The sequence below is a fragment of the Salvelinus alpinus genome, chromosome 38 (assembly GCF_045679555.1).
Source record: "Salvelinus alpinus chromosome 38, SLU_Salpinus.1, whole genome shotgun sequence".
In the NCBI taxonomy this organism is placed as follows: Eukaryota; Metazoa; Chordata; class Actinopteri; order Salmoniformes; family Salmonidae; genus Salvelinus; species Salvelinus alpinus.
In genome coordinates this window covers 11,116,372-11,139,213 of record NC_092123.1, presented here as the reverse complement: position 1 = coordinate 11,139,213, position 22,842 = coordinate 11,116,372, and the positions used below count along the sequence as shown (strand labels likewise).

The window sequence follows — 22,842 nt, the reverse complement described above, 5'->3', positions numbered from 1 at the left end:
ATCTTGCCATGCCGTTCTGTACCACCACTCATTCATATATCTTTATGTACATATTCTTTATCCCTTTACACTTGTGTGTGTGTATAAGGTAGTAGTTGTGGAATTGTTAGGTTAGATTACTTGTTGGTTATTACTGCATTGTCGGAACTAGAAGCACAAGCATTTCGCTACACTCGCATTAACATCTGCTAACCATGTGTATGTGACTAATAAAATTTGATTTGATTTGATTTGTCAGTCGGGTGCCACACAGCAGCCACACAACAGGTCATCCCCACCTGCTGAAACCCACCTTAGAGGAAAGAAAACAGGACCCCAGTTCAGAAAATGCAAACAAATTAAAACCATGTATAGCTTTGGGTCCTAGCTCTATACAAATCCAATAAAGAAACATCCGTGTCTGCAGAATTATAGTTTTGTGCAGTATAAACTCAATCCCCATAGACAAACCGGTTTGCCTCTGTAGTAAAGGAGCAAGCCTCGTGTTCTGAGTCAATGGAAGCAGAGGCCGATGTCTCAGATGACATGTGATGCACATCTATAGGAAGGTGGGTGAGATATTACTTGTACGGTGTTGTGTTCATTCGAGTAAACAACAGAAAATCAAAGTCAGTGTTTCTTATTGGAAAAGTCCAGGTATTCCCTGTTTGTTTTCTTCCATTTAGTGCCTAATGAACAAGACAGGTGAGTACAGTACATACAGACAAAAAAATAAAATGGCCTTCAGGTGAATGTATCGTTACTCACAGAGCTCCTCTCATCTTGGTGGAACCTGAAGGCCTCAAGCTGAAACTGGAGTTTGTCATCCTGGGTTTCCTGCAGGAAGTGGGACTTGGAGCCTGTCTGTCTAGCATCAGTCAGACACCTGATGGGATGAAATAAAAACAAAGTTGAATTTACATTCACAATATACAGAAGTATAGTAAGCTGGAAGGAGAACGCACGGTTTAGAGGCCATTTCAGGGGCCAGCGTAGCCACACAGCTGTCCACGTAGACACGGAGAGTTGTGTGGTGGGCTTGGATAATGGAGGCTTCAATCATCATGACATGCCCCAGAAAGTAGACACTGGAGGGCCTCTGAAATTGCCAGTCATCTGAAAGAGAAGAAAAGCTAAAGCAGCAATAGAGCCCTACAGTGGAGGTGTCATAATACCCATAAAACCTAGCGGTCAAACAGGGAAATGGTTCCAGTTGTTTTTCCACTATTCATTTTTCCCATAGGGGATTTTGGAAACTCTTAAAACCAGGGCTGTGTGATGTTTTGATGTCCAAGAGAGATTTGCATGGCTAAGGTGACTTTAACCAATATATTCCGCTCTCTTTACTTTCAGATTCTAAAATGCTAATTAGCATCAATGTAGACATCATGCAGGACTCCAAATCCCTGCAAGGTCCTGTATGTCATCTCTAGCTGATACCTTTGCTAGCAGGTATTGTGTGAATTTCAAACTTGCACAAAACAGTACAGAGAATTGTCAATTTAAAGAGACTTTGCCAATGTATTCATTACTACATTTAGCCATCATTAGATAGTTAATCCAGAGATTTTTACCTTTGCCTTGATTCGGCAGTCTCGTCCAGATCATCATGGCATTTGTAGTGCTTTATGATAGCCACATTAGCAGTTCATGAGGGGGGGGGGGGGGGATACAGGAGAATACATTAATAAAAATGACTGTCCTAGAGAGAATTACACGGTTATCAAAACATCATGGCAGAGTAAGCCTACATAAAAATGCCCTATGGGGAAAATGAGTGGAACCATTTCCCTGTTTGACCGCTAGGTTATGGGTATGATGACGGATACGGTGGTTCTCTATAACCCAAAATGGCAGAGGTCACTTGTTTTCAAAGTTTGAGGGTGGGCCTTGGCGATTAAGAATTTGCTTTAGCTTCTTGGCCAAATGTGTTCACAGTATCTCAAGTTTCTACTGGAGTGATGAAAGTTACAGATTGCACCTTTAAACCCTATGTTCTATACCCACCTGTCATGAGCCTGAGAGAAAAGACCAGCTGCTGCTCTGCGACCTTGGTGGAGGCAAAGGGAACCCAGGTAGGCTTCAGAGCATTACTGGTCACATTGTTGCTTCCTGATGGATACAAACGTTTTAGAGCCAGAGCCAGGGTTGTGTTCATTAGAGCATGACACTGAAAACATTTGAAAAGTGAGAATGAAATAAAAGTCAACTCCAACCTCATTTGTTCTTACAATGGGAGGGCCTTTCCCAAGGAAATCCTGCTTGACCTCCACCCGAACCACGTCCTCCCTGCACTGGACCGCTACACTGGTGGCAGACACTGGATTCTTCAGCTCAAACTTCACTGGCTCTTTTGCTTCCTCCTTCACCGTGTGGTTCAGGACTCGGCCACGCACAGGCGGTTTCCCTGGTCGAAACGCCTGTTGCTTTCTGGCAGGCTGTTGAGGTTAATATTTTACAGGCACCTGAGTTGGTTACTGAACAGGGTTTCTATGTTCAAACTGTACAGGAGATGGTGCAGGTCTCCCGTGCTCAGTTTGCACAGGGATTTGAACAGGTATCCTTTGTTCAAATGGCATAGCGGTCTGAATAGGTCTTGGGTGGATATCCTTGAGTCTGTGCTCACACGCTCTTCTGCTTTCTGCTGTGGACCATAGCTGGCAAAGTTAGATGTTTCTTGACTACGTGATGGCATTGGAAAAAGCAAACTCTGAGCATAACTGAATGACCTGAATGAGACAAGCACAACAAACCCAACCAAATCTACTCACAACCCCATTCTGATTTTAGACATGGTGTCCATTGTGGATTCAATTACATTTCATTTGAAAGCATAATCTGTGAGCTTGCTCCTGACTCCTCCCACTTGACGTAAGTGAAATTGCTGCCCGGAGAGTTGCACAAGATTATGGGTGTCTCAATACTCTTTCATGATTTTCTATCCTTGTCTCCTGTCACTCATAGAGGGTAGGGCATGAAAGGACTCTTTACTTTTGAGATGCACCCTCAGTATAACTGACTTTTGCTTATAAGCTTTGTTCGAATACTCGTACTAACCGTACTATTTGTGACGTAAATTGAGTATATTATTATTAGTATGCCAAAAGTTCCCGGATGTCGTACTAAATTCGCCAAAATACGAAGTAAACGTGTACTTTTTGGGCCCATAATGCAATTTTTCTGAAAATGGGCGTGGCCTCACAACGTTATCATATTCGATGAAAATGGTGGAAAATATGCAGCCGAAGTCCGACAATGCATTGGAGATTGGGGCGGCAGGTTGTCTAGTGGTTAGTGTTGAACTAGTAACCGGAACGTTGCAAGATCAAATCCCCAAGCTGACAAGGTAAAAATCTGTCATTCTGCCCCTGAACAAGGCAGTTATGAGGAAAAGCCATCACACCCTAGGGGTTTGAAGCTTGGCCTCTATACGGGGATCTTAGACGTCCACGTCAGATGATCAAGTGGCTCCAGTGGCTTGAAGAATGTGTGTGTGTGTGTGTGTGTGTGTGTGTGTGTGTGTGTGTGTGTGTGTGTGTGTGTGTGTGTGTGTGTGTGTGTGTGTGTGTGTGTGTGTGTGTGTGTGTGTGTGTGTTAGGTGATTTATCATCGTTCCCAGTGGAGGGACAGTGAGCAGGCCTCATCTGGAGCCTATATGAGCTGTCAACAGGCCTGTCAATCACACCTAAGGGGCGGGGAGACAGAGGGGCAGGAAGTACATGGCCTTCCAAAATGAAAACGTTCGCACTTACTGACCTCTACCCTTGTTGATTTGCTTTCAAAGAAATAGAAAAATGCTTGGATGTGTATCAAGAATGTGGCAATGTAGTATAAATGCTGTCTAGGCTTCAGTTCAACAGGCTAACCCCCGATGACTCGGGTTTAAACACACACAGCCATCCACACGCAAACACACACCACCTCGTCTGTGGAAATTCTGAAAAGAAACATCACATATTAATCTGCAAGGACTATTCTTGGAAGAATCAGCAAACCTATCTCCCATAACTCATAATACAATACCGTAGCTACCGTTGCGCTGAAATACTGGAATACATTAACTATCTTTCCTCAGCCGTTTTTTTCCAAAATACATCCCACCTGAAAAGCCTCCATTGTCAGGAACTGGCTGTTATCTCCCGATCAGCAGGCAAACAAAAGACAGAGGGGAGAATAGAGACTATAGCCCTGAGATGAGTCTGAGGTCGCCCCAAACGGCACCCTGATCCAGTCTGGCAGTGCACTATATAGGGAATAGGGTGCCATTTAGGATGCAGTCCGAGCCCCGGTCTGTCAGTCAGCTCCCTTGGTCCATTTCTCCATCTAACTTAGTTAACAGGCTCTAATGTGGCCTATTGGGAGCCCTAATTTGGCCCCCGAGGGCCTCCAGATAGGGTCTGGCAACCTCTACGACTCTGTTTCCAATAAGCCTGGCCCATCTGGAGCTGAAGGGGAGCGCAGGAAGAAAGGTAGCCATGACAACAACCCCCCTCACACACACAAAGTCACACACACACACACTTGACACACGCAAACACCCACACTCTGCTGCACCAGCAAACCAGCTGCTCATGTGTTTATTAAATGAGAGAGCAGGGATTGGGGAAAGCTGTTGACTATAGGAGGGCACTGTGCTCTTCACTTGACCCACCTTGTCTGACTTTGCACTCCAAGGGACAGTCACCGATATGAAGTTTCAAGTTAAAGTTTTTTATTAGTTGTATGGCATACACCGTCTAACAAAACGCTTACTTGCAGGTTCCTTCTCAACAGTAAGAAATAATAAAAGACAAGAATAAGTTGTGTCTTTGATTGAGATCCTAAAATTCACCTACGGTATATGGGTTCTATACTTAATTCTATGTTACACCTACTCAGATTTCACGTGGACACAGATTAGCAGTAGCATTGGCACTGTCCACTGAGCCTCATCAACAAAGTGTTGTCTGTGTGTGGACGATGTAAACGGGATGGGGGCCAGCACAGATGTTCTGTCACACCAACACACTGCTATAGACCAACACTAATACACACGTATAATACAACCTCGCAAAGTCAGAAATGAGGTGATTTTGCCACTGCTCCACGGTGGAACATATGGGTAACGGTTATGAGGCTCAATTAGGATGTGTAGGAGAAACAGAGGGAGTTATAGCCTTCTGCTTTGGGGAGATAGAAGTGTTCAAGATTAGCAGGTTTGTTGCTTGTTCATCGTCATTCCGCAACGGTGATTGCAAAATGTGGAGGCTGTGTTGGGACATGGTTGGATTTTGTGAGGATTTTATCACACCATCCTCTCCCAGTGACTTCCGTTGCAGTCTTGGCATCTGTGATTATGTTATTTTACAATCATTAGCATGATTCACATAGCTGCTTGCTTCATGGCCACTGATGCAATGTACAAATGTCTTGTATTATGTTCCATTGGGGGCCATTTTGAATTTTGGTTAGAATCTGGTGGAGAATGAGAATAGGTAGAGGCTAAAAGGTAGAGGAAGAAAACTATAGAAGAGAGGGGCGGAGATAAAGAGAGAGAAGGGAGAGACGAAGAGAGAGAGAGAGCCAGACAGACAGAGGGAAGAAAGAGAAAGAGAAAAAGTGAACGAGAGAAAGAAAGAGAAAAGGGAGAGACTGCACAAACAATGGAGATGCAGGAGGGGCAGAGGGGTGATGTTTTACTCTGGGTGCAGAGAGAAACATCAGAACCCCCCACACACACACACACAAACATATCCCACCCCTGGTGATATCATATGGAACTATCCATAGAATGATCCACTGTACACTGAGTGTACAAAACAGTGGGAACACCTTCCTAATATTGAACTGCACCCCTTTATGCCCTCAGAACAGCCTCATTTTGACGCAGACATACAATCACAACAGCAAGGCTCTCTGATTCACGAGCCATCAGACTCAATTTCCAGCAGCTTAGCAGAGAAGATGGTCTGTCTGTTCCATCACAGCTCTAATGTACTGTTATTAAAGATATGCATCTCACCACATCCCCGCAGACCTCACCAGACCACACACACACGGCCTCAGACAGGCGCACACACACACGCACGCACACACGCACGCACGCACGCAAGCACACACACACACACGTCACACACATACACCCTAAAATAACACTGTCAGTCTCAGGCATAGCTGCTGTATCACTTAGCAAAACGGTGCAATGACGTAACATGGTGCTGACAGAGGCAGGTTGATAGTTTAGACTTGGTCTGTGTCCCAAATAGCACCATATTCCCTATGTAGTCAAAAGTACTGTAGTGCACTGTATAGCGAATCGGGTGTCATTTGGTTTGCGCCCTTGGTCTACTGTTACACATCTCAGATTCCTAAATGGTAGCCTATGTACAGTACATTTGAAAAGTATTCAGACCCCTTCCCTTTTTATACATTTTGTTACATTATAGCCTTATTCTAAAATAGATTCAATAGTTTTTCCCCCCTTATCAATCTACACACAATACCCCATAATGACAAAGCAAAAACAGGTTTTTAGATATTTTTGCAAATGTTGTAAAATAAATAAACTGGAATATCACATTTACATAAGTATTCAGACCCTTTACGCAGTGCTTTGTTGAAGAACCTTTGGCAGTGATTACAGCCTCGAGTCTTCTTGGGTATGACGCTACAAGCTTGGCTCCCCTGTATTTGGTGAGTTTCTCCCATTCTTCTCTACAGATCCTCTCAAGCTCTGTCAGGATAAATGGGGAGCGTCGCTGCACAGCTATTTTCAGGTCTCTCCAGAGATGTTAGATTGGGTTCAAGTCCGGGCTCTGGCTGGGCCACTCAAGGACATTCAGAGACTTGTCCCGAAGCCACTCCTGCATTGTCTTGGCTGTGTTCTTAGGGTCAATGTCCTGTTGGAAGGTCAACCTTCGCCCCAGTCTGAGGTCCTTGGCTCTCTGGAGCAGGTTTTCATCAAGGATCTCTCTGTACTTTGCTCCGTTCATCTTTCCCTCAATCCTGACTAGTCTCAGAGTCCCTGCCACTGAAAAATGTCGCCACAGCATGATGCTGCCACCACCATGCTTCACCGTAGGGATGGTATTGGCCAGGTGATGAGCGGTGCCTGGTTTCCTCCAGATGTGACACTTGGCATTCAGGCCAAGAGTTCAATCTTGGTTTCATCAGACAAGAGAATCTTGTTTCTCATGGTCTTTGAGTTCTTTCGGTGCCTTTTGGCAAACTCCAAGCGGGCTGTCGTGTGCCTTTTACTAAGGAGTGTCTTCCGTCTGGGCACTCTTCCATAAAGGCCTGATTGGTGGAGCACTGCAGAGATGGTTGTCCTTCTGGAATCAACCAAATGAAACGTGAAGCTATACAACTAGCGCTGACAGGCAACTAAACATAGACAAGATCCCACAAACACAAATGAGGAAATGGCTACCTAAATATGATCCCCAATCAGAGACAACGATAAACAGCTGTCTCTGATTAGGAACCATATCAGGCCAACATAGACATACAAAAAACCTAGATGACCCACCCTAGTCACTATCACGCCCCAACCAACACAGAGAATAAACAGCTTACTATGGTCAGGGCGTGACACCCGAGTGGGGCAGCGGTCTAAGGCACTGCATCGCAGTGTCACGACAAACCTGGGTTCGATCCAAGGCCTGGTCGTGATCGGGAGTCCCATAGAGCAGCACACAATTGGCCCAGCATCGTCCGGGTTAGGGGAGGGTTTGGCCGGGGGGGCTTTACTTGGCTCATCACGCTCTAGCGACTCCTTGTGGCGGGCCGGGCGCCTGCAGGCTGACTTCCGTAGTCAATTGAACATTGTTTCCTCCAACACGTTGGTGCGGCTGGCTTTTGGGTTAAGCGGGCGGGTGTGAAGAAGCCCGGTTTGGCGGGTTATGTTTTGGAGGACGCATGACTTGACCTTCACCTCCTGAGCCCGTTGGGAAGTTGCAGCGATGAGACAAGAATGAAATTGGGAGAAAAAGGGGTAAAATACCCAAAAATCGAAAAATGAATAAATACAAAAATCCCTTGCACTCACACACACACGTGCACGCACGCATGCACACACATACACACACACACACACATCAGAGCAAGGTTTATGCCTCCTGCTCCCCACTGAATCGCTGTCATTTGTCCAGCAACCGAACCCTTTTGTTTAATAAACAATTTGTCAGTGATGTATCGAAGGCCAACTCTAATTTGATTACCCATGAAACGGGGCAGTCGGCGGATGTGCATGGGACATTTTACTTTCTTTGTGAGGGTAAACATAAATGTTATAGCCAGTGAGTGAGTGCAATGCAATATGCTGTGTGTGTCTGTGTGTGTGTGTGTGTGTGTGTGTGTGTGTGTGTGTGTGTGTGTGTGTGTGTGTGTGTGTGTGTGTGTGTGTGTGTGTGTGTGTGTGTGTGTGTGTGTGTGTGTGTGTGTGTGTGTGTGTGTGTGTGTGTGTGTGTGTGCACACTGCCTGCATATGTGGAGAAGCGATCCTTAGGGGCTTGAAATTACATCTCAATGACATAATCAGTCAAGATGGATGACTGCCTCCCGTCCAGAGTGTTTTGAACTCTCAGCCGATCCAACTCAATCACGTCTGGAGGGAAATGATGGAATGTCTAATGGTTTCCCTCTGTGTTGCTCTTATTCCCTCCCCTTTTCACATTGACTGACTCTGCTTACATATCTGAAGGAGACTGACGTAACTAAAGATGGAATGTGATTTTTGTCTATAGTCTAGGGCTGCGTCTCAAATGTCACCCTGTACCCCTTTATTGTACAGAACTTTTGACCAGGGCCCATAGGGCTCTGGTCAAAAGTAATGTATCCTTCTATATAGGGCAGGGATGGGCAACTTTGATGGGGGTGGGGGCCACAAAAAATACACATCCATACCCACACATCTAGTCAGAGCCAGCCCTAGCCTTTTGGGGGCCCTAAGTAAAATTTTGTTTCCCCAACCTTGCGAGTAAAACATTTTAGGGTCCCACCTCTTGACAGCGGAGAGAAAGAATTCAAGTTTTAGAGTTCATTTCCTGCAATTCTACACATTTTGCCATGGGGCGTAGAAAACATGTTGAAGTTTTAAGCAAGTTTGCTGCAAGTCTACATGGGGAGGAGTGACATTTTGAAATTGTATAACTCATTTCATGCAATTCTACTCATTTTGCCATAGGGTGGAGAGCAATGTTTGCAGTTTTTAATATGATATATGAGTGAGAGTAACTAACAAAATAATTGAGGGCCCCCTGATTGGTAATTCGCCCATGATTACAAGTTTAGATAGCTGGCCGCTAGACTAATTTAGCAATCGAAAAACAAATTACTGACAGAAGATCTCTTTCCCAAGAGTAATACTACATAGCTGTGGTGTCACGTATTTCTAGGAGTGGTGGGTGTAGAGTCAGGCGCAGAGAGCAAACTTCCAAAGAAATGCGTTTATTGCGCGTGGTCTAGCCAAAACAAACAGGCAATGACCATAGAACACGTATGTCTCCAAAACAGGGAAAGAACATACAACACAATACCCCGGCGAAAAAAACAACAGCACCACTGACAGTAAGGATAAATCCGCACAACAGCAAGCGAGCACTAGAAGTTTAAATAGACCAAATAATGAACCAAAATGAGCAACAGGTGAAAACAATCAAGACAAAACAAACAGAAAGGAAAAAAGGGATCGGTGGCAGCTAGTAGACGGTGACGACGACCGCAGAGCACCGCCTGAACAGAGAGAGGAGCCACCTTCGGTGGAAGTCATGACATGTGGAGTGAACAGTTAATTAAGAGCTGTAGTCTGAATCTGAAGGGAGCATACAGTAATAATCAACACGGTGCTTCATTTGCAACCATTGCAGAGACGTCAAGAAAAAATAAATAATCAAGGTGTCTCTGTCATATTCTTTTCAAATCATAAAATGATCGGTTGAGAAACCTTGCAAAGGCTATAACCATGGTTGCCTTGTTTTGTGGCTTCCGTCAAAACAAACCTTTCAAGCGTGAATTGTTTGTGTCCTCTCCCGACGCTGTGACATCATCAGAACCGCTGGTACAGTGCCACATCCCCTTCTCCCATAGGAGCCTCATCATTACCCACAATTCCAGGTTTGGCGAAGAGGAGACGCTCTGCCTGGCGAAGAGGAGACGCTCTGCCTGGCGAAGCCGCCGCTGCTGCTGCCTTCCTCGCTCTGTGCCACGCTGTCTGTCACACGGGAGACCAAGACAGATGTTTCGGTTACAAAAAACAAACAAACCACAAACAACTGAAAAATAGACATCTGTGGTAGGAAAAACAAATCTACGTGTCAATGGGTGATATTTGAGATGATATTGAGTGTGATTGGCACATTTCCTCTGATCTTTTGATTACCCAGGAAACGGGATGAAACACTAACGCAAGGCGGAGCTACTTTCCCAGTCGATTTTTGTAAATATTTTTTGTTTCCTTATGATCCAGGCTTACCTACCTGGGCTAGTCCAATACCCTTTTCACACTACTGTGACGACCCAAACCATTTTATCCCCATATTGTCATTTCCAGAACTTTCCAGCTTCTATGGTGGATATGTAACCAGGCCACCCCAGCTCGGCTTGATTTGATGGTATAACATACTGTATATGACCGGCTTTGAGCTGTATGCGTAGCTTTCCTAGTCTCACAAGGCCAGACACAAGTTCAAGTTTAACTCTAGTTCCATGTAAGTACAAGCACATACATCAGGGAATGAATTCAAGACTATAACCTAATCCAGGCTTGTCGACCTACCCTATCCCACCTGCCTTACACCAACATATGGCCTATAGGATGTGTAATAACCACGAGTTACCTTAGGTATTGCCTATTTTCCGTCCACTGTCTGTGATCTCCACTGCCACATAGTGTTTGTGTGTATTTCAAAGCCTTCTCAAAGCCTCCACAAGCATAACAGCCCTCTCTTGCCCTCCTCTCCTGCAACACAACAGCCATTAGAATGCAAACACCCACGCCACAACGATCAGTGAAAACACGACAGAAACGAATGACTCTGAGAGAAGCACCCATGGCAGGAAAATCATTCATTCCTTAATGTCAGCCCCGATCTTGACAATGACAGACAGAGAAAGGACTCAGAGGAGGAAAATAATTTCGGAAACCCTCCAGGTGACATTTGAGAGATATTTACCTTGTAAAGATCTTGACATTTCACTGTGGCTGTCTAATAATATCCTGTATATGAATAACAGTTTGTGTGGAGTGTCTCGGGGTCTGAGGTAGCTGTTGTTGGAAGATATTGATTGCTCCTGCAAGAGTGAAAACCACCACCAGCATATAGACACCTCAAAGGGTGTGTGTGTGTGTGTGTGTGTGTGTGTGTGTGTGTGTGTGTGTGTGTGTGTGTGTGTGTGTGTGTGTGTGTGTGTGTGTGTGTGTGTGTGTGTGTGTGTGTGTGTGTGTGTGTGCGCCTACCTACGGTCAGACTCAATGGACTAAGCTATTGACATGATGATTTAAAAGGCTTCTCTCTTAAGTCAGTAACAAAGAATTATACTGTCATATTTTATGATGAATATGGCATAATGCTCATTAAATCAATGTGTGTCTTTACCTACTTTAGTTAACTTTATTCTACTTTCAGAGATGTAATGAAATTGTTTAGATAGATTAAAAAAAAGTTACTTTACTGCAGTCAATGAAGGTTGCACGGTTTTCTAAAATTGCCGCTATTGATCACTGGTTGTCATTCATTTTAACTCAATTTTAATAGATTTTTTAAAAGAGGACGGAGGAGACCACTGCCAGGGTTTCTTTGTTGGAGAAGATGTCTTATTGTTCATTGACTGTACTGCTGGGGGTAAAATGAAGAGGCTTGTCGGGAAAAAAAGGCTTGCAGAAAACCCAGATCAATCATCCAAAAAAACTATTAAATATGTGTTTGCATCGATTCCCTAAGTGGATCCGACTGAGACAGAGATGTTGTGAGTTTGAGTGAAAAGTTCAGCGTCTTCAGTGAGTTTTCTGTGTAAGTGGTGATGCATTCAAAGGTTTTCAAATGTAGTCTGCCAACCAGGCTGTGGAAGAAAAATAAAGGAATATTGCTAGTGTTTTTAGGCACCAGCAGTGCACTTTCCACCGATATAGAAACAGAATGTTATTCTATTTTTATGCTTTCACCATCTTCGAACAGCTCTATTTCCTTCTCCTTATTTGCTCACATACAGTACAGGCTCACCAACACTCCAGTCTTAGGCTGCATCCCAAATGGCACCATATTCCCTTCCCATAGGGCTCTGGTCAAAAGTATAAGTATAGTGCACTATATAGGGCATTGCATTTGGGATCCAGAATTAGCCTCTAGGAATGGAATGAGGGAGGTGTATTATGGTCTGGCTGTTGTCGTGGCAGCCAGGTGATGCACAGGTTATTGATGTGTTGTAATGGAGGCCACACTTCCTCAGCCCTCCTCTCCCTCCTTCCTCACACACAAATCCCCTTTTATGGAGGATAATCCAATGACAGACAATTTAGCCAGAGGGATTTACATTGTTTTATTCTTTATTTATACATCGCTTTTGTTTTTACAAGGCAATTCTTTGGGTGGCAGATAGAGAGTGTGGGGGAAGTAGTAACCTATCTTTCCATTACTTTTCCCTTCTCTTCTTCTCCTCCCTTCATCCCCCACCAACCACCACCCCCTTATCCTTTCTACATCAAGCGGACCAAGGGGGAAAAAAAAGTGTCACATTTCAGCTGTGGAGGAAAGAGGGTGAGGTGGGCTTCGGTCTCTCTCTCTCTCTCTCTCTCTCTCTCTCTCTCTCTCTCTCTCTCTCTCTCTCTCTCTCTCTCTCTCTCTCTCTCTCTCTCTCTCTCTCTCTCTCTCTCTCTCTCTCTCTCTCTCTCTCTCTCTCTCTCTCTCTCTCTCTCTCTCTCTCTCTCTCTCTCTCTCTCTCTCTCTCTCTCTCTCTCTCTCTCTCTCTCTCTCTCTCTCTCTCTCTCTCTCTCTCTCTCTCTCTCTCTCTCTCTCTCTCTCTCTCTCTCTCTCTCTCTCTCTCTCGATTAGTCTTGGCGGAGGAATAATCAGAGACGGCAGTAATGTATACAGTTATCAGAGATGACGGTAATGTATACCGTAATCAGTGAAGACAGTAATGTATACAGTAATCAGAGACGGCAGTAATGCATACAGTAATCAGTGAAGACAGTAATGTATACAGTAAAGACAGTAATGTATACAGTAATCAGTGAAGGCAGTAATGTATACAGTAATCAGTGAAAACAGTAATGTATACAGTAATCAGTGAAGACAGTAATGTATACAGTAATCAGTGAAGGCAGTAATGTATACAGTAATCAGTGAAGACAGTAAAGTATACAGTAATCAGAGACGGCAGTAATGCATACAGTAATCAGTGAAGACAGTAATGTATACAGTAATCAGTGAAGACAGTAATGCATACAGTAATCAGAGACGGCAGTAATGTATACACTAATCAGTGAAAACAGTAATGTATACAGTAATCAGTGAAGACAGTAATGTATACAGTAATCAGAGACGGCAGTAATGCATACAGTAATCAGAGACGGCAGTAATGTATACACTAATCAGTGAAAACAGTAATGTAGACAGTAATCAGTGACGGCAATAATGTATACAGTAATCAGAGACGGCAGTAATGTATACAGTAATCAGAGACGGCGGTAATATATACAGTAATCAGAGACGGCAGTAATGTATACACTAATCAGTGAAAACAGTAATGTAGACAGTAATCAGTGACGGCAATAATGTATACAGTAATCAGTGAAGCCAGTAATGTATACAGTAATCAGTGAAGCCAGTAATGTATACAGTAATCAGTGAAGACAATAATGTATACAGTAATCAGAGATGACGGTAATGTATACCGTAATCAGTGAAGACAGTAATGTATACAGTAATCAGAGACGGCAGTAATGCATACAGTAATCAGTGAAGACAGTAATGTATACAGTAATCAGTGAAGACAGTAATGTATACAGTAATCAGTGAAGGCAGTAATGTATACAGTAATCAGTGAAAACAGTAATGTATACAGTAATCAGTGAAGACAGTAATGTATACAGTAATCAGTGAAGGCAGTAATGTATACAGTAATCAGTGAAGACAGTAAAGTATACAGTAATCAGAGACGGCAGTAATGCATACAGTAATCAGTGAAGACAGTAATGTATACAGTAATCAGTGAAGACAGTAATGCATACAGTAATCAGAGACGGCAGTAATGTATACACTAATCAGTGAAAACAGTAATGTATACAGTAATCAGTGAAGACAGTAATGTATACAGTAATCAGAGACGGCAGTAATGCATACAGTAATCAGAGACGGCAGTAATGTATACACTAATCAGTGAAAACAGTAATGTAGACAGTAATCAGTGACGGCAATAATGTATACAGTAATCAGAGACGGCAGTAATGTATACAGTAATCAGAGACGGCGGTAATATATACAGTAATCAGAGACGGCAGTAATGTATACACTAATCAGTGAAAACAGTAATGTAGACAGTAATCAGTGACGGCAATAATGTATACAGTAATCAGAGACGGCAGTAATGTATACAGGAGTCAGTGAAGCCAGTAATGTATACAGTAATCAGTGAAGCCAGTAATGTATACAGTAATCAGTGAAGACAATAATGTATACAGTAATCAGAGATGACGGTAATGTATACCGTAATCAGTGAAGACGGTAATGTATACAGTAATCAGAGACGGCAGTAATGCATACAGTAATCAGTGAAGACAGTAATGTATACAGTAATCAGTGAAGACAGTAATGTATACAGTAATCAGTGAAGGCAGTAATGTATACAGTAATCAGTGAAAACAGTAATGTATACAGTAATCAGAGACGGCAGTAATGCATACAGTAATCAGTGAAGACAGTAATGCATACAGTAATCAGAGACGGCAGTAATGTATACACTAATCAGTGAAAACAGTAATGTATACAGTAATCAGTGAAGACAGTAATGTATACAGTAATCAGAGACGGCAGTAATGCATACAGTAATCAGAGACGGCAGTAATGTATACACTAATCAGTGAAAACAGTAATGTAGACAGTAATCAGTGACGGCAATAATGTATACAGTAATCAGAGACGGCAGTAATGTATACAGGAATCAGTGAAGCCAGTAATGTATACAGTAATCAGTGAAGCCAGTAATGTATACAGTAATCAGAGACAGCAGTAATGTATACAGTAATCAGTGAAGACAATAATGTATACAGTAATCAGAGATGATGGTAATGTATACCGTAATCAGTGAAGACGGTAATGTATACAGTAATAAGAGACGGCAGTAATGTATACAGTAATCAGTGAAGACAGTAATGCATACAGTAATCAGAGACTGCAGTAATGCATACAGTAATCAGTGAAGACAGTAATGTATACAGTAATCAGTGAAGACAGTAATGTATACAGTAATCAGTGAAGACAGTAATGTATACAGTAATCAGAGATGATGGTAATGTATACCGTAATCAGTGAAGACAGTAATGTATACAGTAATCAGAGACGGCAGTAATGTATACAGGAATCAGTGAAGCCAGTAATGTATACAGTAATCAGTGAAGCCAGTAATGTATACAGTAATCAGAGACAGCAGTAATGTATACAGTAATCAGTGAAGACAATAATGTATACAGTAATCAGAGATGATGGTAATGTATACCGTAATCAGTGAAGACAGTAATGTATACAGTAATAAGAGACGGCAGTAATGTATACAGTAATCAGTGAAGACAGTAATGTATACAGTAATCAGAGACGGCAGTAATGCATACAGTAATCAGTGAAGACAGTAATGTATACAGTAATCAGTGAAGACAGTAATGTATACAGTAATCAGTGAAGACAGTAATGTATACAGTAATCAGTGAAGACAGTAAAGTATACAGTAATCAGTGAAAACAGTAATGTATACAGTAATCAGTGAAGATAGTAATGCATACAGTAATGAGAGACGGCAGTAATGCATACAGTAATCAGTGAAGACAGTAATGTATACAGTAATCAGTGAAGACAGTAATGCATACAGTAATCAGAGACGGCAGTAATGTATACACTAATCAGTGAAAACAGTAATGTATACAGTAATCAGTGAAGACAGTAATGTATACCGTAATCAGAGACGGCAGTAATGCATACAGTAATCAGAGACGGCAGTAATGTATACACTAATCAGTGAAAACAGTAATGTAGACAGTAATCAGTGACGGCAATAATGTATACAGTAATCAGAGACGGCAGTAATGTATACAGTAATCAGTGAAGACAGTAATGTATACAGTAATCAGTGAAGACAGTAATGTATACAGTAATCAGTGAAGACAGTAAAGTATACAGTAATCATTGACGGCAGTACTGTATACCTGACCAGTTTGTGGCCAATTACCCAGTCAGAGCCACGGACGCTCACCTCCGCTGTGACTGGCAGGATTAGTGGCCAAGTCCCTTTATCTGTCAATCCAACATCAAAAACCCTTTTGCTTCATGACTTCTTCATGAGTCAATACAGAAATACACTACGGAAAAAGAAGGAACAACATGTCAGAAATCAGCTCAATATAATTGAAGACTCTATCCACTTCTGGGAAAATTGGAAAACACTAAACAAACAACAACACACAGAGTTATCTATCCAAAACGGAGATGTATGGGTAAACCACTTCTTCAATCTTTATGGCCCTATAACAAAGAACAAACAGCAAAAACATAAACATGATCAAATACAAATCTTAGAATCAACTATTAATAACTAGCAGAACCCACTCAATTACATTGAATAAACTAGAGGACAAAATACAAACCCTCCAACCCAAAAAGGCCTGTGGTGTCGATGGTATCCTCAATTAAATGATAAAATATACAGACCACAAATTCCAATTGGTTATACTTAAACACTTTAACATCATCCTTAGCTCTGGCATCTTCCCCAATATTTGGAACCAAGGACTCATCACCCAATCCACAAAAGTGGAGACATTTTTGACCCCAATAACTACTGTGGGACATGCGTCAACAGCAACCTTGGGAAAATCCTTTGCATTATCATTAACAGCAGACTTGTTCATTTCCTCAGTGAAAACAATGTAGTGAGCAACTGTTAAATTGGCTTTTTACAAATGACCGTACAACAGACCACATATTCACCCGGCACACCCTAACTGACCAACTGGCAGGTGTCTTCACTGACATTTTCAATATGTCCCTGATTGAGTCTGTAATACCAACATGTTTCAAGCAGACCATCATAGTCCCTGTGCCCAAGACCACAAAGGCAACCTGCCTAAATGACTACAGACCCGTAGCACTCACGTCCATAGCCATGAAGTGCTTTGAAAGGTTGGTAATGGCTGGTAACACCATTATCCCAGAAACCCTAGACCCACTCCAATTTGCATACCGCCCAAACAGATCAACAGATGATGCAATCTCTATTGCACTCCACACTGCCCTTTCCCACCTGGACAAAAGGAACTCTTATGTGAGAATGCTATTCATTGACTACAGCTACTACAGCGTTCAACACCATTGTACCATCAAAGCTCATCACTAAGCTAAGGATCCTGGGACTAAACACCTCCCTCTGCAACTGGATCCTGGACTTCCTGACCGGCCGCCCCAGGTGGTAAGGGTAGGTAACAACACATCCGCCACGCTGATCCTCAACACTGGCGCTCCCCAGGGGTGCATGCTCAGTCCCCTCCTGTACTCCCTGTTCAATCACGACTGCATGGCCAGGCACGACTCCAACACCATCATTAAGTTTGCAGACGACACAACAGTGGTAGGCCTGATCACCGACAACGACGAGACAGCCTATAGGGAGGAGGTCAGAGACCTGGCCGGGTGGTGCCAGAATAACAACCTATCCCTCAGCGTAACCAAGACTAAGGAGAAGATTGTGGACTACAGGAAAAGGAGAACCGAGCACGCCTGTAACGGTGCTCCTCTTCATCCGAAGAGGAGGAGCATGGATTGAACCAAGACGCAGCGTGATACTTAGACATGATATTTATTTAGACACGACAAAACAACGAAGACAAAAAACGAACTATACTTGAATTAACTAACAAAATAACAAAACGAATGTAGACAAACCTGGACGTAAGAATTTACATGTAACACGAAGAACGCACGAACAGGGAAATGACTACATAAAAACCGAACAAACAAAATGAACAAACAAACAGAAACAGTCCCGTATGGTGCAACATAGACAGACACTAACACAGGAGACAACCACCCACAAACAAACAATGTGACCCCACCTACCTTAATATGATTCTCAATCAGAGGAGATGAAAACCACCTGCCTCTAATTGAGAACCATATTAGGTACCCAAACCAACATAGAAACAGAAAACATAGACTGCCCACCCAAACTCACGTCCTGACCAGCTAACACATACAAAAACTAACAGAAAACAGGTCAGGAACGTGACAACGCCACCATTCTCATCGACGGGGCTGTAGTGGAACAGGTTGAGAGCTTCAAGTTCCTTGGTGTCCACATCAACAACAAACTAACATGGTCCAAACACACCAAGACAGTCGTGAAGAGGGCACAACAAAGCCTATTCCCCCTCAGGAAACTAAAAAGATTTGGCATGGGTCCTGAGATTCTCAAAAGGTTCCACAGCTGCAACATCGAGAGCATCCTGACTGGTTGCATCACTGCCTGGTACGGCAATTGCTCGGCCTCCGACCGCAAGGCACTACAGAGGTTAGTGCGTACGGCCCAGTACATCACTGGGGCTAAGCTGCCTGCCATCCAGGACTTCTACACCAGGCGGTGTCAGAGGAAGGCCCTAAAAATTGTCAAAGACCCCAGCCACCCCAGTCATAGACTGTTCTCTCTACTACCGCATGGCAAGCGGTACCGGAGTGCCAAATCTAGGACAAAAAGGCTTCTCAACAGTTTTTACCCCCAAGCCATAAGACTCCTGAACAGGTAATTAAATGGCTACCCGGACTATTTGCATTGTGTGCCCCTCCCCAAACCCTCTTTATACACTGCTGTTACTCTCCGTTTATCATATATGCATAGTCACTTTAACTATACATCCATGTACATACTACCTCCATTGGGCCGACCAACCAGTGCTCCCGCACATTGGGTAACCGGGCTATCTGCATTTTGTTCCACCCACCACCCGCTAATCCCCTGTTTTACGCTACTGCTACTCTCTGTTCATCATATATGCATAATCACTTTAATCATATCTACATGTACATACTACCTCAATCAGCCTGACTAACCGGTGTCTGTATGTAGGCTCGCTACTTTTATAGCCTCGCTACTGTATATAGCCTGTCTTTTTACTGTTGTTTTATTTCTTTACCTACCTATTGTTCACCTAATACCTTTTTTGCACTATTGGTTAGACCCTGTAAGTAAGCATTTCACTGTAAGGTCTACACCTGTTGTGTTCGGCGCATGTGACAAATAAACTTTGATTTGATTAACTGACAAACAAAGGCAAAGTCTTCTCATGCTTTGTTGATTTCAAACAAGCTTTTGACTCAATCTGGCATGAGGGTCTTCTATACAAATTAATGGAAAGTGGTGTTGGGGAAAAAACATACGACATTATAAAATCCATGTACACAAACAACAAGTGTCCGGTTAAAATTGGCAAAAACACACATTTATTTCCACAGGGCCATGGGGTGAGACAGGGATGCAGCTTAAGCCCCACCCTCCTCAACATATATATCAACGAATTGGCGAGGGCACTAGAACCGTCTGCATGCAGCACATAATATGACAATTGAAATGTCTTTATTCTTTTGGAACTTTTGTGAGCGTAATGTTTACTATGTAATGTTTACTGTTAATTTTTATTGTTTATTTCACTTTTGTTTATTATCTATTTCACTTGCTTTGGCGATGTAAACATATGTTTCCCATGCCAATAAAGCACTTAAATTGAAATTGAAATTGAGAGAGAACGAGAGCGAGAGACCGTCTTTAGGTTGAGGAGGGGGGATGAAGAGAGAAAAGGACAACTAGTGAAGAACAAACACAACTGTAAATACAACCCATATTTATGTTTATTTATTTTCCTTTTTGTATTTTAACTATTTGCACATCGTTATAACACTGTATATAGCCATATAATGACGTTTGAAATGTCTCTATTGCTTTGGAACATTTTTGAGTGTAATGTTTATTCATTTTATATTGTTTATTTCACTTTTATTATCTATTTCACTTTCTTTTTTCAATGTAGACATATGTTTCCCATGCCAATAAAGCCTTTTGAATTGAATTGAGAGAGAGAGAGGTCAGTGGCTACTCTCTGTGGCTACTCTCCAAAGACAGACAGAAAAAAATCATCCCTCCATCTCACAAAAAACTACAAATGTTAAACACAAGACCGAGGATCTGCCTCTCACAACAGATTGGCTCAAAGAGCTTAAATTGCTCTTGGTTTAAATCCCTTGTGTACCTCTCTTTCTCATTTCAAATGGCCTTTATTGGCATGGGAAACATGTGTTTACATTGCCAAAGCAAGTGAAATAAAAACAAGCAAAGGTGAGAAGACAAAACAACATAAACAAGAAACTATTCGAATTTAACAGTAAATATTGCACTCGAAAAGGTTTCAAAACTCTCTCTCTTTCTCTCCTTTTGAATTGTTCTCTGAAGTTGAGGGAGGGAGAGTATTGGCTTGAAAGGAAAAGCAGGCAGTCTCTGCTCAAAAGTAGCGCACTATAAAAAGGAAAAGGGTGCCATTTGGGACACACAGAGGAAAAGCAGACAGTCCCTGCTCAAAAGTAGTGCACCAGAAAGGGAATAGGGTGCCATTTTGGACGCAATGAGAATACGTCCTCTGCATTAAGAGGTCGAGTTGGTTGGAGACGCCCAGTCTAGGCCTTTGAACTTTGTGACACGTCCAAGCTGAGGAGAGCTTATCCCTATCACTTCAAAGCGGAGGAGAGCTTATCCCTATCACTTCAAAGCCTCGACAGGTGAGGCAATGTTACGTCGGTGTCAGTGTATCCGTGGTCTCGTTGAGAGCACGGCTGCATGCTCTCGGACCAAAAACCGAAAGCTAAGAGAAGTGTCAGGCTTTTAATCTTCGTTTACAAAGAGCCTTTCATGTGTGCTAGTGTGCGTCTCAAATGACACCCTATTCCCTATAAATTGCACTACTAGTGACTTTCTAGGGAGATTTTCCTAGTCACTGTGCTTCTACATCTGCATTGCTTGCTCTTTGGGGTTTTAGGCTGGGTTTCTGTATAGCACTTTGTGACAACTGCTGTTGTAAAATGGGCTTTATAAAATACATTTAATTGATTGACTAGGGAATAGGGTTCCATTTGGGATGCAACCCTAGAGCTGTAAAAGCTTTGGGTCACCTCAGTGTGGGAAGTTTGGGTCATAGAAATCAAATATATTAAATTCATTCTATTTCTAAACTTTGGGTTTTGTTTGCAATCTGAGTGCTACTGTGACTGTTCATAATCCTATGGTCTCATACTGTGTAAGTGGGGATTTTCTCCAGAAATTGCAATACATTTTTTGGGGGTGTGTAAGACAATGCATTTCTTTTTACCACTGAAATGTCAGGCATCTCAGTCTCTCAAGGCAAAGTTAAGTTTTCCCTTTGTTGGCATCTTTAACCCACGAGCCCAATAGCCTGTTTAAAGGTCCAATATAGCCGTGTTTATCTCAATAGCAAATAATTTCTGGGTAACAATTAAGTACCTTCGTTTTCAATTAAAACTGTAAAAAAAAAAAGAAGAAAAAAAGCAAAGAGCAATTTCTCAAGCAAGAATTTTACTAGGACTGTCTAGGAGTGGTCTGAGTGGGAAGTGGAAAACAGACAACTAACTGTTATTGGCAGAGGGGTTTGGAACTCTCTTTCTTATTGGTCTATTAACTCATATACTGCCTGTTGATGTCACAAGGCAGGCCAAAGCTCCATCCCACCAAAACAGGCTGAAATTTCAGGCAGTCTTTTCAAACAGCACTTACACTAAAAGGGCATTATCAGTATTTTCCCAATTTCACAGTATTATTCCAACCTCATAGTGTGGAAATATAATAAAACACAGGAAGTCACATTTTTGACTGCACCGATCCTTTAAACCAGACTGAATGTTCCACTCACTATTGCAACCACCACCCCAAACACCTTGTCTGTGTTCTCACATCATTTATTCATGATCCTAAAACTAGAGAGGACCGCCACAATACCCTTGGCTGCTCCTGATCACTGCCCAGACACCATTTTTATTTTTTTTTACACACCCCTACTCAGTTTCCACATTGAGAAAGATAGACAAGGAGATAGAGCGCAGTAGATCCAAAATGGCCTCCACTGGCAGTGAACATGACTCACAGGAACAAGCCCCCAATCTGCAGGTTTCCCTTCACACAGAATAAAATAGAGAGAAAGATAGAAAGATAGGAAGAGAGGATGGAAACGTGGGTTCAGGAACACCCCCCACCCATTGTTTCTCCTAGGCCGATCCCTAGCGTGCCATCTCGGGGCAGAGTGTGCCACCGTTCCTTTGCTCCTCCCCCTCTCCTTTCCCCCAGGTTTCCATGGCCCCCCCTGTCCTCTCACCCCCTGGCCCAGAATGAAAGTGCTGGGGTCGGGGAGGAAACGACTACCCCGACTCCTCTGGTTCTCTCAGAGGAAAGACACAGGCAGGCTTGCTAGAATAGGAGACTACAGGAAGTCAAAATTAAAGAATAGGAAAGGGAATAAAATGAGTAAAAATGTCACCAAAAAAAGTATTGTTTTTATTTAACTAGGCAAGTCAATTAAGAACACATTCTTATTTACAATGACAGCCTAAACTATGTCTCTGTCATCTAGATAAT

At 42.7% G+C, this 22,842-nt stretch overlaps 1 pseudogene; it reads right to left on the bottom strand.

Annotated features, from left to right (window-relative positions):
- Positions 1-234: 234 nt before the first annotated feature.
- LOC139566236 (zona pellucida sperm-binding protein 3-like) lies at positions 235-21,038 on the bottom strand (annotated as a pseudogene).
- Between the last annotated feature and the right edge of the window lie 1,804 nt (positions 21,039-22,842).